A 17,898-nucleotide genomic window follows, 5' to 3' on the forward strand; every position below is an offset into this window, starting at 1 on the left:
TAATGGCAAACTCGGCTAACGGTAAATAAGATGACCATTCCTCCTGATTTTCGGAAACAAAGCATCTCAAATATGTCTCTAGGTTTTGATTGGTACGTTCAGTCTGACCGTTGGACTGTGGATGGAAAGATGAAGAAAACGACAGATTAACCCCTAAACGAGAACAAAAAGCTTTCCAAAATTTAGAAACAAATTGGGTACCACGATCCGAAACAATATCGGAAGGGACCCCGTGAAGCTTCACGATGTGGTCAATAAAAACCTGAGCCAGTGTGTTAGCATTAGGCAATGCGGCAAGAGCAATAAAGTGCACCATTTTACTGAATCTGTCAACAACTACAAGAATAAAAGTCTTCCCCTCTGATACTGGTAGATCCGTAATGAAATCCATTGACAGGTGCGTCCAAGGCCTGTTGGGGATGGCCAGAGGTAAAAGACGCCCTGCCGGACGAGTATGATCTACCTTAGAACGAGCACAGGTAGCAAATGCAGACACAAAATTCAACACCTCCTGGCGCCATTTAGGCCACCAGAACCGACGAGACACTAACTCAGAGGTTGCCCTACTACTTGGGTGTCCTGCCAGTGTGGAGTTATGGTGTTCTTTTAGTATCTCCAGTCGTAAATTTTCTGGCACAAACAGTTTACCCGAGGGGCCGGAGGCCGGGGCGTCCCCCTGAGCTTCCAACACCCTCCCCTCCAAACCTGAGTGTAATGCAAAGACCACCACCCCCTTTTGCAAAATGGGCTCTGGTACCTCAACATCACCCCCTCCAGGAAAACTTTGAGAGAATGCATCCGCCTTAGTATTTTTTGCCCCCGGGCGATAGGTTATTACAAAATTAAACCTAGTAAAAAATAACGACCACCGAGCCTGTCTAGGGGTGAGACGTTTAGCAGACTCCAGATATAATAAGTTTTTGTGATCAGTAATCACCGTGACGGGATGAACCGCCCCCTCCAAAAAATGACGCCACTCCTCAAAAGCCAACTTAATAGCCAAAAGTTCCCTGTTGCCAATATCATAGTTCCTTTCTGCAGTAGACAATTTCTTCGAAAAGAAAGCACAAGGACGCCATTCACCAGGGGACGGGCCCTGAGATAGTACCGCTCCCACCCCCACCTCTGATGCGTCAACCTCTACAATAAAAGGAAGCGAGACATCTGGCTGTACGAGAATAGGGGCCGAGGTGAATCTCTCCTTCAGAGATGCAAAGGCAGTTTTGGCTGCATGTGACCATTTGGAAAAATCGGATCCCTTTCGGGTCATGTCCGTCAGTGGTTTGACCACCAAGGAATAGTTCTTTATAAACTTTCTATAAAAATTGGCAAACCCCAGGAAGCGTTGCAATGCCTTCAGGTTCTCAGGCAGATCCCAGTCTATAATCGCCCGGACTTTCTCTGGATCCATGCGGAAACCTGAATCTGACAACACATACCCCAGAAATGGCAGTTCTTTTACGGCGAACACACATTTTTCTAACTTAGCAAACAATTTGTTGGCCCTTAATATCTGCAGCACTTGTCTCCCATGGATCTTATGTGTATCCAGATCCGGGGAATAGACCAGGATGTCATCAAGATATATCACAACAAATCTCCCGATAAGGTGACTAAAAATATCGTTGACAAAATGTTGGAATACCGCAGGCGCATTAGTAAGACCAAATGGCATGACCAGATTTTCATAATGCCCTTCCGGAGTATTAAAAGCCGTCTTCCACTCATCCCCCTCTTTGATGCGAACCATGTTATAGGCTCCTCTAAGATCCATTTTGGAGAACCATTTAGCACCAGCAACCTGATTAAAGAGGTCGGGAATGAGAGGAAGAGGATAGGGATCTCGGATAGTTATCCGGTTTAATTCCCGGAAATCCAGGCAAGGACGTAGGCCCCCATCTTTCTTTTTAACGAAAAAGAACCCTGCAGCCACAGGTGAAGAAGAGGGTCTGATGTGTCCCTTAGCCAAACTCTCCGAAATATAATCTTTCATAGCCTTCCTCTCCGGGCCGGAAAGATTGTATAACCGGGTTTTAGGTAGTTTTGCCCCAGGTAATAGATTAATCGGGCAATCATATGGACGATGAGGTGGTAACCCCTGACAACCCTTCTCACAGAACACATCCATAAAATCTGACAGAAAGGCAGGTAAAGATGTTACAGAGAGTGTAGAGCACCTACTACTCAAGCAGTTGTCCTTACAATGTTCACTCCACTCCACAATCTCCCCGGCCTGCCAATCCACCACTGGATTGTGAGTCACCAGCCAGGGAAGCCCCAATACCATAGGAGCCGGAGGACCGTCCAGGACATAACAAGAGATATGCTCTTTATGGAGGTCCCCTACCTGCAGATGGATATTATGGATGATCTGAGTTAACTCTCTCTGAGTAAGAGGGGAGGAGTCGATGGCAAACACAGGAATAGTTCTGCATACCGGTTCCGGAGTAAAACCCAGAGCCTGAGCAAACCGTGAATCCACCAAGTTGACCCCCGCCCCACTGTCCAAAAAGACGGAACAGATCTCAGTTTTATTGCCCGCCTCAACGGTAGCGGACAACAAAAACTGAGACATGCGTATGGAGGAAACGAATACGCCCAGACTGTTCTCCTCCGCACAATCTGGGGACTCTAGTTTTCCGGCAGCTCCTTTGTTTGTGGTCTCTTGGGTTCTGAGGGACAAACCTTTACAAAATGACCCCTCCCCCCACAATGAAAACAAACCTCTGACCTACGGCGGAACTTAGGAGGATTCACCCGTCTAGTGGCGCCCCCTATTTGCATTGGTTCGACTGGACCATAACAAACCGATCCCTGCCCTATAGAGGCCTCCGTAAAATTTAATAGTCTCTCCCTGAGTCGTCTGTCGATTCTTATGGACAGAGACATAGCAGCCTCAAGAGACCCAGGGACCTCGTATACCGCCAGCGCGTCTTTTAATTTTTCAGACAACCCCTGGCAGAACTGACTCCGAAGGGCCGAGTCGTTCCATAACGTATCAGTAGCCCACCTACGGAATTCGGAACAATATAGTTCAGCAGACCGGTTCTCTTGCCGAAGTCTACGTAGCTTAGACTCAGCCAGTGAGACCCTGTCCGGGTCATCATATACGAGACCCAGGGCTTCAAAAAACTCCTCCACTGATCGTAAGGCCGGAGAGTCTGATGGTAGGGAGAAAGCCCAAGCCTGCGGATCTCCTTGCAGGAGAGAAATTACAATGCCCACCCGTTGTTCCTCACCGCCGGAGGATCTAGGGCGTAACCTGAAGAACAATTTGCAAGCTTCTCTGAAGGTTGCAAATTGGTCTCTCCCTCCAGAGAACCTATCAGGTAAAGCCACTTTTGGCTCAGGAGTACCTTGGTTTCCCGTAGCAACGGTGGAACCCAAGGATTGCTGCTGCAGCACTGTTGCTTTTAATCCTGCCACTTCAAGGGATAACCCCTGTAATTGTTTCGCCAAAACCGAAACCGGATCCATAGTGGAACAGACAAAATACAAAGCAAAACAGCAAGCAAAAAAGAGAAAAAAAAAAGAAAAAGAAAAAGAAATGTCATTTTTTTTTTTTTTTAAAGGCCAGATATACTGTCACGACCGCTATCCCAGCAGCAGTCGTGTCGCACCAGCGGAAGGGGAAGGGGGACCCTTATCTACGGATTGGGAAATAGAATGACCACCCTGACTAACCCTAAGCTGGCACCTGTCTGCCCTGATACCCTAGACGGGGTGTGAACCCGTGCGGCGAGTAGGATGCCTAAACCCTCAGTCGCCCTAACAAGACTGGACTGGGGAAAGGCCGATGGGAGCGCTAGTCACCATCAGTCACGTCTAGGAAAACAACAGGGGAAGACTGCAACAAACAAACAACAGCAGAGATAGACTTATCCAGTCACGAGCATAGAAGGCGATCCCAAACACGACAGTCCACGCCGGACAGAGCTCCACAGCAACACCATCAAACGATCTCCTTCCAAGGTCAGAGTAGCACTGGAAGTAAGGACTATATCTGGCAATGACTGCAAGTAAAACTGAAACTAATATAGTAGCTGGGAGTGGCAGACAGGACTCACCTGAGAAGGATGCCTACAAACTCCCAGTCAGGACAAAAAGGTTCACAAGGCAAAACCCAGATGACATACCCTGAACCACGGAGCAAACTCACAAGCTATCGCGAGTAGCAAGTCGCTGCGACCTTCTCCTCCCAGACCTGTCTGGATCAGTCACAGACATTAGGTTACTCTTTTGACTTCTCGTGTGACTCCTCATGCGATTCTCAACCTCACCACTCTGTGACTGGGCCACTGTGTTGACTCCTCATGTTGTTGCCACCCTCACCACTCTGTGACTGGGCAACTGTGTTGACTCCTCTTGCAATTCCCACCCTCACCACTCTGTGACTGGGCCACTGTGTTGACATCTCATGCTGTTGCCACCCTCACCACTCTGTGACTAGGCCACTGTGTTGGCTCCTCATGCTGTTGCCACCCTCACCTCTCTGTGACTGGGCTACTGTGTTGACTCCTCATGCTGTTGCCACGCTCTCCACTCGGTCATCGGGGCACTACTTGTTTCAGCATGTAACAGAACAGGTTCTGTAGAAATCTATGTTGAATCAGCTGATGACGGTGTAAAACGAGTGCGCTTCTTCACTCTATAGTACAATCTTGGGCCACTGCATGGTTCTTTATACCTGACGCTAACATTGACCTGTAAGGCTGAGTTCATACTTGAGTTATTTGGCCCCATAACTGACCAAATAAGTGAAGTGTGAAGTGATTCTAAGAGTGACGCCTTTCATCTGTGTATCATACTGACTCACAGTACTGTTTCACTATCACAGCGGACTCCCTATGCATGTTACTGCAATGCATAATGTTCTACACCACTATAAAGTCTCTCTGCAGCCAGGAAATAGCAGTTTTTTTAACACGATTCATTACAAATAAATTTAGATCGAATCAAATCTTTTTGGGAAATTCAGCAAAAGAGTCTGAAACAAAATTTTAAAAATGTGCTCATCTCTAGTGGTCATTATGAGAAAACTGTGCCGTTAAGGGAGTAGTGTGGCTATTATTCATGTGGTGCTGTGGTGATTATGAGGGGACTGTAGCATAGGCACTGTTTAAAACACTAAATGAGTAAGCAAAATCTAAATAAACTACATATAAGTGATATTTTATGTTTGTCATAAAATGGTCCTCTGTCTTGCTGAAAGCTATTTTTGTCACAAAACATTTTGGCAGATCACAATACGAGGTAATTTGTTATGGACGTTCTTTACACAAGGTAGAATGATACTGCTTTATCTGGTCAGGCTCCATTTCTTCACATTGCTTCTGGACTCTGACATGACGTGAGGCTCAGGAGAGGTGTGGCTGTGCTGCTGAGAGTAAGAAATGAAACTTAACTCTGTATAAAGGAAGAGGATGGCACTGGGCTGTGTTCAGTATGCCAGGAGCCGGGCACTGCTCTTGATAAATAAGGTAAGGTCTGATAACTGAGAATGTGTCAGCAGAATGGTGGTCGTAATCCAGCATTATTACCATGCAGCAGCATTAAATCTTGTAGTTCAGTTAATTATTTGTACAATTGTTTATTTGTTCTGTTCCAGTAGAACATTTGATTAATTATACCCAGCATTTATGTTAATAGACTAATATGTGTTCATTGATGTTCACATCTATTGTCAGGCAACGTGTGGTAACTACGGTATGTCTATACCATTACAATCAAAATTGTTCATCCCCCATTGCTACTTCAGTTTATTAGCCAAATTTACTAACTATTAGCTGTTTGCAATATGCATTTTGCTGGCTGAATCCCGTTCCGGTACTCTGTGCTGTTGGCAGTCACTAACAGCTGTACAGAGCAACTTGCAAGTGATAGTTGTATTGCCATACTGACATCTTCACAACTGCCTGCACCAGGACACAGGTGGTGTGATGATGTCATCGGACACCACCGGCGCTGGGATACAGGCAACTCAGATGGAGGCCAGAAGAGGCCTGTGGTGAGTCAGGTGAGTGTTTTTTTGTTTTGTCACTTTGAGGGCATTATAACTATTAAGAGCACTATGGTGAGATATTATAAGTACTGGGCTATTATATGATGTGTACCAGGGGCACTATAACAGCAATATAACTATTAGGAGCACTAAGGGGGAGTGTATTAGTATTGGGAGCACTATAGGAGCATTATAACTATTTCAAGCACTATGGGGGGTATTAATATTGGGCACTATAGGGAACATTATAAGTAATAGGGGGACTATGAGGGCATTGCAACTATTAGGATCACTATATGGGGAATTATAAGTACTGGGAGACTATAGGAGACATTATAAGTACTGAGGGTACTATGGGGGCATTATAATTATTAGGAGCACTATGGGTGGATTATAAGTACTGGTCCACTAAAGGAGACATTATAAGTCCTGGGGCCACTATGGGGGGAATTAATATGGGGGGGGGGAGTATAAGTGATGTTATAAGTGTTGGGGGAGGACTATGGGGCATTATAATTATTGTGAGCACTATAGGGGGCATTATAACTATGGGTCACTATAGGGGTATCATAAATAGAGAGGACAGTATAGGTAGCATGATAACTACTGGGGACACTATAGGGGACATTAAACCAGCTGGGGCACTGTAGGGGGCAGGTGCGTAGCTAAAGTCTCAGGGCCCTGTAAAAGAGTTCAGCTTTGACTGCCCCAGGTGGCTTCGTTGCCAGGGGCAGGGTAGCACATAACCTTCGAGTCAAAAATTGAAACGCCACCCCCAAAGCCAAATTCTTGACCTAACCCCTTGCCTCCAGCCAAAGGTTTAACTTGACCGAGATGCACTTTCTATAATACCAATGTCTTCTTATGTGGCACAAGGGTCTTTGGGCCCTCTCAGCACTGCTACCTCTGCACCCCCTATAGCCTACACCCTGGTAGGGGGCATGATAAATATAGGGAGCACAAAACAACTACTGGAGGTACTATGGGGCATTATAATTACTGGAGGCACTATAAGCAGATTATAACTACTGAGCGAACTTTGGGGAAAATAAGTTCTTTTATGGGGCATTTATTACTACCACAAGTAATATGGGAATTAATATTGGGCACAATATGGAGGGTTCTACTATTAACAGGGACACTCTAGGGGAGCAGTGATGGACGAACATCTGCCGGGACGGTTCGCGAACGTGATCGCATGAACGCGATCAAATGTTTGCGAACCGCAAGTTCGCGGCGGGTCCCATTCATTTTAATGGCAGGCGAACCTGAAAAACCTTCAGCTCATATTTGCAGCCAAGAAATAATTACTAGAAGTGCACAAATAGTCCCACAACATGGACAGTGACATGCCAGATGTATTATTCGAATTTGCAATCTCCATTCATTATTTTTTTCAATGCAAAATATCAGCAATATAATTTTCGTGTACGCGCATGCGCACACCAGTTATAAAAAAAATTCAATACCGTTTGTCACTGTGTGTAGCAGAGGGAATGCAGCAAAACAGCAAAAAAAATGCTGCGTTACCCAAATACACTATAAAGAAAGTATATTATTGGTACATAACACTCCACTTCTATCAATTTTTTGGGGGGGCGACTGGTATATCACACTAGTTATAATTATTTTTTCCAATGGCGTTTGTCACTGTGTGTAGCAGAGGGAACGCAGCAAAACCGCAAACAAATGCTGCAGTACCCAAATGCTCTATAAAGAAAGTATATTATTGGTATGTAACACCCCTCTTCTATCATTTTTTTGGGGGGGGCGACTGGTATTTATATCACACCAGTTATAATTATTTTTTCCAATACCGTTTGTCACTGTGTAGCAGAGGGAACGCAGCAAAACCGCAAACAAATGCTGCAGTACCCAAATGCACTATATGGAAAGTATATTATTGGTATATAACACCCCGTTTCTATCAGTTTTTCTGGGGGGCGACTGGTATATCACACCAGTTATAATATTTTTTTCTAATTGCAATTGGCACTCTGTCACTCTGTGTAGCTGCAGTATCGCAGCAGAACCGCACATCACTGCTGCACAATACAAATCCACTATAATATGGTTTCTATGTTAGAAAGTATATTATAAGTGTATTACACCCCTCTGTACTGCACACCTATCAATAGTACACCTATACCATTCCTTAAAAGGACTTTTGTGGACCTATTAGCTAGCGATTTGTGTCCTTAACAGTCTGTCCCTGCTCTACACAGCAACCTCTCCCTACACTGACAAAAGACTGAATGTAAAATGGCAGCCAGATCGGGTCTATTTATAAGGTAGGAGGTATGTCCATGTGCTGAAATGTCTCAGTTGGCTATCCTGTACCATCTGATGGATGTGTCATGGGTCAAAGTTCTTCACAATGTAAAAGAATATGGCGGGCGCGAATAACGCCATATGTTCGCATGTTGGACGAATCGCGAACGAGCAAAGTTCGCCGGGAACCGACCGCCAGGCGAACCGCAAGGCCATTGCTATAGGGGAGCATTGTCACTATTAGGGGCACTGTTACTAATGAGGACAATTTTAGAGAGAATTGTTACTATTGATGGGACTTTTGAGGCTGCTATTGTTATGCTAGAACTGTCCTATATAGCACTATTACTTCTGCAGTATAGTATTTGGGGGCATGGGGGAGCACAGTGTGCAGAATATTAGGGGTATCACGTCACTGTTCAAAAGTGTGAACTAATAATATATATAAAACTTTAATTTTATTGATGTGCATTAAAACCCTGGTAGGGAAGTTATTTGAAATTTCATAAATGTAATTAAGTTAGTGTTGAGTTAGTGTTGCAGCTTACAGGGCTGTGCATTTTTCTATTAGAAAGAGGGTTTTGACTGTTTCCAGACATTGCTATAATACTGAAGACACTCTATACTAGCAAGAGACATATGTGTGCTGCAGGATTTCCAGATACTGCTGCCATCATAACTAGAATGTCATAGCAAAAAAAAAAAAAAACTGTGGGGCCAATTATCAAAAAAGTATACCAACTTTATTTCAATAATATATATAAAATATGGAGAACAAGGGCAAGATGGAAAAAGATATACAGAGAAGCGAGGGGCAAAACCTCATTAGACAGCCATATTACTTCGCAGAACTGTGATAACAGTCTCCGGATACAAGGCTATACACTGTGTCATAAACTATCTGAGCAGAAAAATATAACAAAAGTGGTAATAATATACATCACCCACCCCTATAAGGGATTATGCTGTAAAGCTCTTGCTGCCAAATAAGCTATAATCACCATTTGATATGAGGCACACAGTATAAGACCCAAAATAACTATGTAAAAAAATACATACCAAGTGGATAAGAAATAACCAACATCCAACCTCAGTATGTAAGATAGGTCTAATATAGACAATGGGCATAACGGTGTAACCATGGACACATTATACAAGGGAAGTACCTGAAGACATGGTCTGACCAAACGAGAGGTGAAAAGCCCCAAGCGCAGGACCTCAACGCGCATTTCACCTTAACGGCTTTGTCAGGAGGTCATCATAACTACATCAGCAAACACTTAAAGGGGTTGTGTGCTTTTTTAATATTGATGACCTATCCTCAGGATAGTCAAAATGAAGCTGATGGCAGCATCTCCAATCCAACAAGGTTTATTCACAAGTGGTACATGAGACAGTACAAAAGGTCCAAAAACAGCAACGTTTCGGCTACATAGTAGCCTTTTTCAAGCTACTGTAAGACACGAGTATATAAAGCACATTTAATCCCTCCTACCATACCAATATGCCAATAAAATACTTAAAGGGGTTGGCCACTTTCTGGCTACTTGTGATCAATGTGTTTGTAAAATGATTATATTGCACTTACTAATATAATCTTTGTTAAAATTCTGCACAATCTTCTATATTTCATTAGGTATGCTCCTTTATTTGCCAAGTCTTTTGTGCTATCCACATATAGGTACTGTCCATAAAATGGCCGCTGATGGAGTGTCATGTGACCAGACAAATCATCCCCTTGTGATGTCTCTTGCATTCCAGCACACTGCACCTCCACTAAACTGCCAACAGTGCAAGTGCAGATGACAGGTGCAGCGTATTTAAAAACAAGAGACATCACATGAAGGTGATCTGCCTGGTCACATGACCCTCCATCAGCAGCCATTTTATGGACAAGATCTCTGTGTGGACAGCACAAAAGACATAGTAGCCTTTTTCCAGCTACTTCTGAAGTGTAAAAGTATATAAAGCATATTTAATCACTCCTACCATACCAATATGCCAATAAAATACTTAATCACATCATAATAACACCTGTGTAAAACAAACCCACCAATTGGCTCTATATAGGTCATAAACATCATCACCAATAGCCAATCAGTGAGAACCCGTTACCTCAGGAAGGCTGGCTGCAGCTGGACGCCCCATATTGCGTGTCTACATGTCAACCTGGCGATCCCCTATTCAAAATGCGCACGCTCAGTATAATTCCGAACCTCCCCCAAAGTTGATCACATGACCGCAGAACTCCGGTCCACGTGACCTCCTAGGCTATAACGCATCTCAATCATGTGTCTCTACACGAATCACATGATTGCAAGGGCTCCGCTCACGTTACCCAGCCTAAACTTACTTACATTGGAAGCATCTCCATTGCCATAGAGACCAACTGCTTCATATAATATATAGGCCGATTCACACAAGCAATAGATGTAATAATTATCCCTAGCCTATTATTAATTACAGGGCCGCCATATAATATGTTAGTGATATAAAAAACATTAACTAGTCTTACTTCATATTTACTGAATTCATATCACACTTGATGGGGATCCAGATGCAATCCAACCTTCACCTATGAAACGCAGATAAAAAAAATTTGATGCAAAATTGAAAAAACATGTTAAAAACAACTTCAAAATAAAGGCTCCTATTATACATTGTTATGACCTGATAAACATTATTCAATACCATTCACATTAAATTCTATATTCAATCCATATGGTTTGTAACGCTTTCAGGGTAAAAATCCACTTCAATTCCTTCTTCCTGAGTATTGCTCCTCTATCTCCTCCCCTCCTCAATACTCCTACAGAATCAATCACGCGGAATCTGAGTTGATTAATTGAATGTCCACTGTCCACAAAGTGTTTATCCACCGGTTTGTGCATCAACTTTTTCCTAATAGTACTTTGTGTTTATTAATTCTCTCCCTGATCTCATAGTGGTCTCACCCATGTAAAGCAAACTACAGGGGCACTGGATAATATATAACATCCCTTGATCTACAAGTATAGTAAGCCATTTATCTTAAATACCGTATTTTTCTCCTATAAGACGCACCGACCCATAAGACGCACCTAGGTTTTTGAGGAGGAAAAATAAGAAAAAAATTTTTTTTAACCAAAAGGTGTGCTTTTGGTGGGCTTTGAACCAATGGTAGCCTGTGAATGACACTATTATGGGGGTCTGTGGCTGGCACTGTTATGGGGGTCTGTGGCTGACACTGTTATGGGGGTCTGTGGTTGACACCGTTATGGGGGTCTGTGGCTGACACTGTTATGGGGGCGTCTGTGACTGACACTGTTATGGGGGCGTCTGTGACTGACACTGTTATGGGGGCGTCTGTGACTGACACTGTTATGGGGGCGTCTGTGACTGACACTGTTATGGGGGCGTCTGTGACTGACACTGTTATGGGGGCGTCTGTGACTGACACTGTTATGGGGGCGTCTGTGGATGGCACTGTTATGGGGGCATCTGTGGATGGCATGACACTGCTATGGGGGGATCTGTGGATGACAGATAAATAGCATCTTATGCTATTTGACATCCACAGATCCCCCCCATAACAGTGTCAGCCACTGTGAATGACCCCCAATACAGGGGGTGGGGGCTGGCATCTACACTATTTTTTAAATGGCAGCGGGGGCCCAGTGCAGTCATTGTATTCCATTGCACCCAGGGCCGTCTTTAATATTGATTGGACCCTGGGCAAGAATTTACTTGGGCCCCCTGGATCCCGCCTTCCCACACCTTAAAAAAAAAGCGAAAATCTTATACTCACCTGTTTCCTTTCACTGGCGCTCACTAGCTGCTGGTACGGCGAGGGATGGTGCAACGCAGACGCGCACACCTCACCGCGTCCTGGCACAGGCGGGCGTGATGACATCATCACGCCTGCCTGCGCTGGGATTTCACTACCAAATAGACCTCAGGCCTGTAGCCTATGACAAGTCTTGTCGCCATCTGCAAATTTTAAGGCGCATTGGCGACCATTTTGGTCGCCATCTGGAGCGCTGTATTGCATCAGTGACATGAACACTCTCCACATATAATGATATATTACATCAGTGACATCACCGCTCTCCACATATAAGTGATATTTTACAGCAGTGACATCACCGCTCTCCACATATAATGTTATATTACATCAGTGACATCACCGCTCTCCACATATATGTGATGATGTAATATATTACTTACCGGTATATATGTGGACAGCAGTGATGTCACTGATGTAATATATTACTTATGTGTGGAGAGTGGTGATGTCACTGATGTAATATATCACTTATAAGTAATATATTACATCAGTGACATCACCGCTGTCCATATATAGGTGATATATTACATCTGTGACATCACCGCTCTCCACATATAAGAGGCATATTACATCAGTGACGTCATCCCTTGGCACTGGGGTGCGCAGCCAGGGCCGGCCTTAGGTGTTCAGGCGCCCTGTGCGAGCTAACCTTGTGGTAGTGTTACCTGCAGTCCTATGTAAAACCACAGATAACACTAGTGCTAAATAATGTAGTAGTGTTACATGCAGTCCTATGTAAAACCACAGATAACACTAGTGTAGATCATGTGGAAGTGTTGCCTTCGTCCTTAGTGTGCCTCCCTGTGTCTATCGCACGGACTCCATGCTGGCGCTGCCTCCTCTTCCATCTTCTTCCTCTTGCCCCGCACAGAACGTTCTGAAGCAGCTGCGTCAAGACATAGGAACACTGTGGGCATGGTGATACACACAGGGAGAGACACACACACACAGGGACGGACACACACACACACAAAGGGACAGACACACACACAGGGACGGACACACACACACACACAGGGACGGACACACACACAGGGACGGACACACACACACAGGGACGGACACACACACACAGGGACGGACACACACACACAGGGACGGACACACACACACAGGGACGGACACACACACACACACAGGGACGGACACACACACACAGGGATGGACACACACGCACACAGGGACGGACACACACGCACACAATGACGGACACACACGCACACAGGGGACGGACACACACACACAGGAACGGACACACACACACACACAAAGGGACAGACACACACACACAAAGGGACGGACACACACACACACAGGGACGGACACACACACACAGAGACGGACACACACACAGGGACGGACACACACACACACAGGGACGGACACACACACAGGGACGGACACACACACACACAGGGACGGACACACACACACACACACACAGGGACGGACAGTCACACACACAGGGACGGACAGTCACACACACAGGGACGGACACACACACACAGGGACGGGGACACACACACAGGGACGGACACACACACAGGGACGGACACACACACACAGGGACAGACACACACACACACAGGGACGGACACACACACACAGCTTCTCCCTGCTTCTTTCTTAGTGACTGTCCCTCCCTTTGTTCCTTTCTCAACCTCAGATCTGCCCCCACCTCCATCAGTCTCAAATCAGCCTCCCATCAGACCCCCCAGCCTTAGATCAGACTCCCATCAGACCCCTAGCCTCAGATCACACCCAATAAGACCTCCCAACCTCAGATCGGACCCCCATCAGAACCTCCCTATCCTCAGATTAGCCCCCCAACCTCAGATCAGACCTTCATCAGACCCCCCAGCCTCAGGTCAGACCCCCAGCCTCAGATCAGACCCCCAGCCTCAGATCAGCCTCAGATCAGACCCCCCCCCAGCCTCAGATCAGCTTCAGATCAGACCCCCATCCTCAGATCAGACCCCCCAGCCTCAGATCAGACCCCAGACTCAGATCAGCCCCCATCAGACCACCCAGACTCAGATAAGACCCCCAATAGGCCCCCCAGCTTCAGATCAGACCCCTATCAGACCCCCACCTCAGCCTCAGATCAACTCCCTATCAGACCCTCAGATCAGCCCCAATCAGACCTCAGATCAGACATTTAAAATAAATAAATAAATAAATGAACTTACCTCTCCAGCTCCAGACAGCGCTGCCACTTGGCAGATTAACTTTCCCTAAGTGGTCTTCTCCCCGCCACCGCTGTACTTTGACCTGACAGCGCACAGCGTCAGGTCATAGTGCGCGTCTAAGTGTACTACGTACGTGTCAGGACACAGTGTGGGGCCGGTAGAAGACCAGGGAAGGTGAGTACAGCTAGCAATGCGCTGTTCTCACCTTCCTGTGCCTCCCGCATGCTAATGACCGCTTCCCGCCCCTGGTCTAGTAGCTACAGTAGAGATGGAGCGCGACTCTAAACACAGACATGAGTCTACAGTCTGGCTTTCACATTAGATGTCAGCAGTCTATTGAGCTGTAATGTAATAGGCTCTCCTTTCTGCCCTCTCCCACAGTTCCTGTGGGGTTAAATATCCCACCAGCTTCAAGGCACAAATGGATGAATTTATCATTCCCCCAATCCCCCTACACCAGTTTTCTGGCTTTAAATAGTGGCAAAACCTGGTTTCGCGACTTTTTCGGTTCCAACTGCCAGGCTATCAGTTGTGTTTCTGTCCAGCAGAACCATTGCTCTGTGGGCAACATGCAGCTCATGAGTGTATATATGGTGTATTTATATGTGCATAACATATACATGGTGTATTTACAGTATGTATGTAGTGCATATATGGTATTTGTGTAGCATATGTATTCAAGTGAATGGGTCCTCATCCGAGATTCGGGGAGCACACAGCTGGTGCCCGCATATTGCAGACCCGCTGTTTGCGGGCCACAATATGGTCATGGCCAGGCAACGGCCATGTGCATGAGGCCTTAGGCAAATCCACACGTTCCATATCTAAACAGTGTTTTGTCTGTGTCAAGATTTCCACTGGTGTTGGTGCAATCAGCCTTAGCCAATTGTTTTTAGCAGGCATCTCTTTGCTGTCAATAACCCCACATGGACTACATGAGGAACTGTCGTGTTCTCTAGGTTGTAGTGAAACAGCAATAGTTCATATACCAAATGGACATTTATCTTTAATATGTTAGTGATATAAGATCGAACCATCTGCCAATATTTAACTCTAGGCAGGAACAGATCCCATGAACTAAGTCTTAAGTTTGACTGATTACACTTGGGACAGCTAGTTAGACTATTCACATTGTCCTTTAAACGTGACCTATGGAAGCCATAGATTACTTTCTGTATTAAATTAAAATGTGTTTCCTTCCATATCTCGCTTGGCGCTGCCCTTTGCACCATCGACCAACTCTTTAGTATCTTGACAGGCAGGTCTGGGATAAAAAAAAGTATTTTTCCCAAGCTTTAAATGTTTTTGAGGGCTGATCCCCAGAGGAGACCATCCTCAATTTAGAATATATATCTGACAATATTGCTCCTTGAAATAAATCATATGAATTTGAAGGAAATTCCTTAGTTAAATACCTGAGTCTCGCTTTCAAAAAACTCATGAGCTAGTGATAAGCCAGTTTCCATAAAGACTGTATTAGACTAAACGATTCTTCAGGCGACTGTTGGGAGGGAAGCGTTCCTTCCCGGCAATCACCTGCTCGGTAGTGGAGGAGACAACTGCTATTACATGCAGTGATCTCCTCCAAAGTATAGGGGCTAATGACATCGCTTGACCCCATACTAAATCATTGTTTGAAAGCAGCAGATCGTTATTAGACAGCACTATCTGCTGTCGGCAAACAATGTTTAAACCTGTTTAAAGGGTTTCTATCACTTCGTTTCACATATTTAGCTGTCAGACACTAGCAATCCGCTAGTGTCTGCTCTACCAAACCATCCTAATATAATAGCTTTTGGGGCAGCTGTTTCGCTAAAAAAAGAACTTTTATTAATATGCTAATGAGCCTCTAGATGCTATGGGGGCGTCATTAGCACCTAGAGGCTCCGTCTACCTTCACAAACTGCCGCCGCCCAGCGCGTCCCTCCAGCCCGCCCATCTCCTGCTGAATGCGATTCTCCCCGTGCGCGTCTCTATTCGGCGCATGCGCAGTGAGTGTCTGACCGCTTCCCTGCATAGACATCTCCACTGCGCCTGTTCCTCGGAGCACTATGATGTCATCGGCGCAGGCGCAGTGGAGATGTCTAAGCAGGGAAGCGGTCAGACATTCACTGCACATGCGCCGAATAGAGACGCGCACGGGGAGGATCGCATTCAGCAGGAGATGGGCGGGCTGGAGGGACGCGCTGGGCGGCGGCAGTTTGTGAAGGTAGACGGAGCCTCTAGGTGCTAATGACGCCCCCATAGCACCTAGAGGCTCATTAGCATATAGATATAAGTTCTCTTTTTAGCGAAACGGCTGCCCCAAAACCTATTATATTAGGATGGTTTGTTAGAGCAGACACTAGCGGATTGCTAGTGTCTGACAGCTAAATATGTGAAACGAAGTGATAGAAACCCTTTAAAGATTCCAATTGCAAGCACTCGTACATCGGGTAATCAGCGGCAGTATTACACTGCCAGATCATCGCTAACAAGCGTTTCTGCAAATGGTCGCCAACGATGTACTGGCCAACCACTGTCCAGTGTAATACAGCCTTTACTAGTAGGCTTTTATTAATCAAGGGGGGTAGACTAGACAGGAGTACTTTGTGTGCAATAACAAGGTGAGGCTCCATGGGTAAACTAAGTTAGTCTCTTATCCAATCCATGTAATGTTTTAAGTTGCCTGCCCAATTATAGTTTGTAATATCTAGGATATTGAGTCCTCTCGCAAAAGTTGCAATTCATGCAAAGAAATCCTTGGGCAACGGGTCGACCAAATAAATGTCCTAAAAGCTGATTCTAGAGTTTGAATATCCGTATGTGTAACGACCAGGCCGCAGGGGCAACATGCGAGGCTACGGTGGGCCGATTGAGGTAGTAGTTCATGTACTCATGGTTAACAGAGCCTCCCTGGGCCGGCGTACAGTGATGGGGAAGGCAGCACTAAATCCTCCGGGGCACTCTCTATTGCAGGGAACACCAGCCAGATGGAAGTTGAGGTGCCCTTGATGGTAAAGGTGTTTAAGGTGCTTTGGTGGCTGGGCCTCTGTGTTCGTGACGACAGTGCTGTTAGGTGCAAATGCTGAGTGTAGTAGTAGAAATGATGAGTAGTTGGCTGTAATCAAACAGTGGAACATTTATTGAATCAGATGTCTTCAGGTAGTCCGTACAGATATAGTTCATTTGTATGGCATGAGTGATGACTCAGAAATAGGTTCAGCAGTATTCCTTTTATCAGGTTTAGGCAATTGTCAGTTAGGGAGTTCTCTAGTACTTTAGCTTTACAGGCGAACAATAATTAGATTTACTTTAAGTCCACTTTCTATAGCACTCAGGTAATAAATATACTGTTTTCTACTTATCTTGAGCTATCCAATAAGGGCGTTTCTCCCTTGTGGCAAGCAAACTCTCTGCGACATTATTTGCGGGATCTGCAAAAAAAAGGGGGTCAGTCAGCACCTCCCAGTGTGCAGGTGCACGCTGCCATGGCAAAGACCTAGAGGAAAAAAAGAGACAATGCAGCAGCACTCTGCAAATCAGACAAAGTACAACAATGCTTACAAAAATTATGGTGCTAATACTACGCTTATTTATAAAAGCGAGATGCTTGGACAATGCATTTTGTA

The 17,898-nt window shown here is 45.3% G+C and overlaps 1 protein-coding gene across 4 annotated transcripts in view; it reads left to right on the forward strand.

Moving 5' to 3' along the window:
- Positions 1-5,399: 5,399 nt before the first annotated feature.
- The window catches only part of LOC121002311 (NFX1-type zinc finger-containing protein 1-like), a 317,735-nt gene continuing 305,236 nt past the window's right edge, over positions 5,400-17,898 (forward strand). For all 4 annotated transcript variants that reach the window (XM_040433711.1, XM_040433713.1, XM_040433712.1 and 1 more), the window contains exon 1: positions 5,400-5,480. The gene's annotated coding sequence lies outside the window, so the exon portion shown is untranslated. The remainder of the gene's footprint in view (positions 5,481-17,898) is intronic.

This window comes from Bufo bufo, chromosome 5 (genome assembly GCF_905171765.1).
Source record: "Bufo bufo chromosome 5, aBufBuf1.1, whole genome shotgun sequence".
Classification (NCBI taxonomy): Eukaryota; Metazoa; Chordata; class Amphibia; order Anura; family Bufonidae; genus Bufo; species Bufo bufo.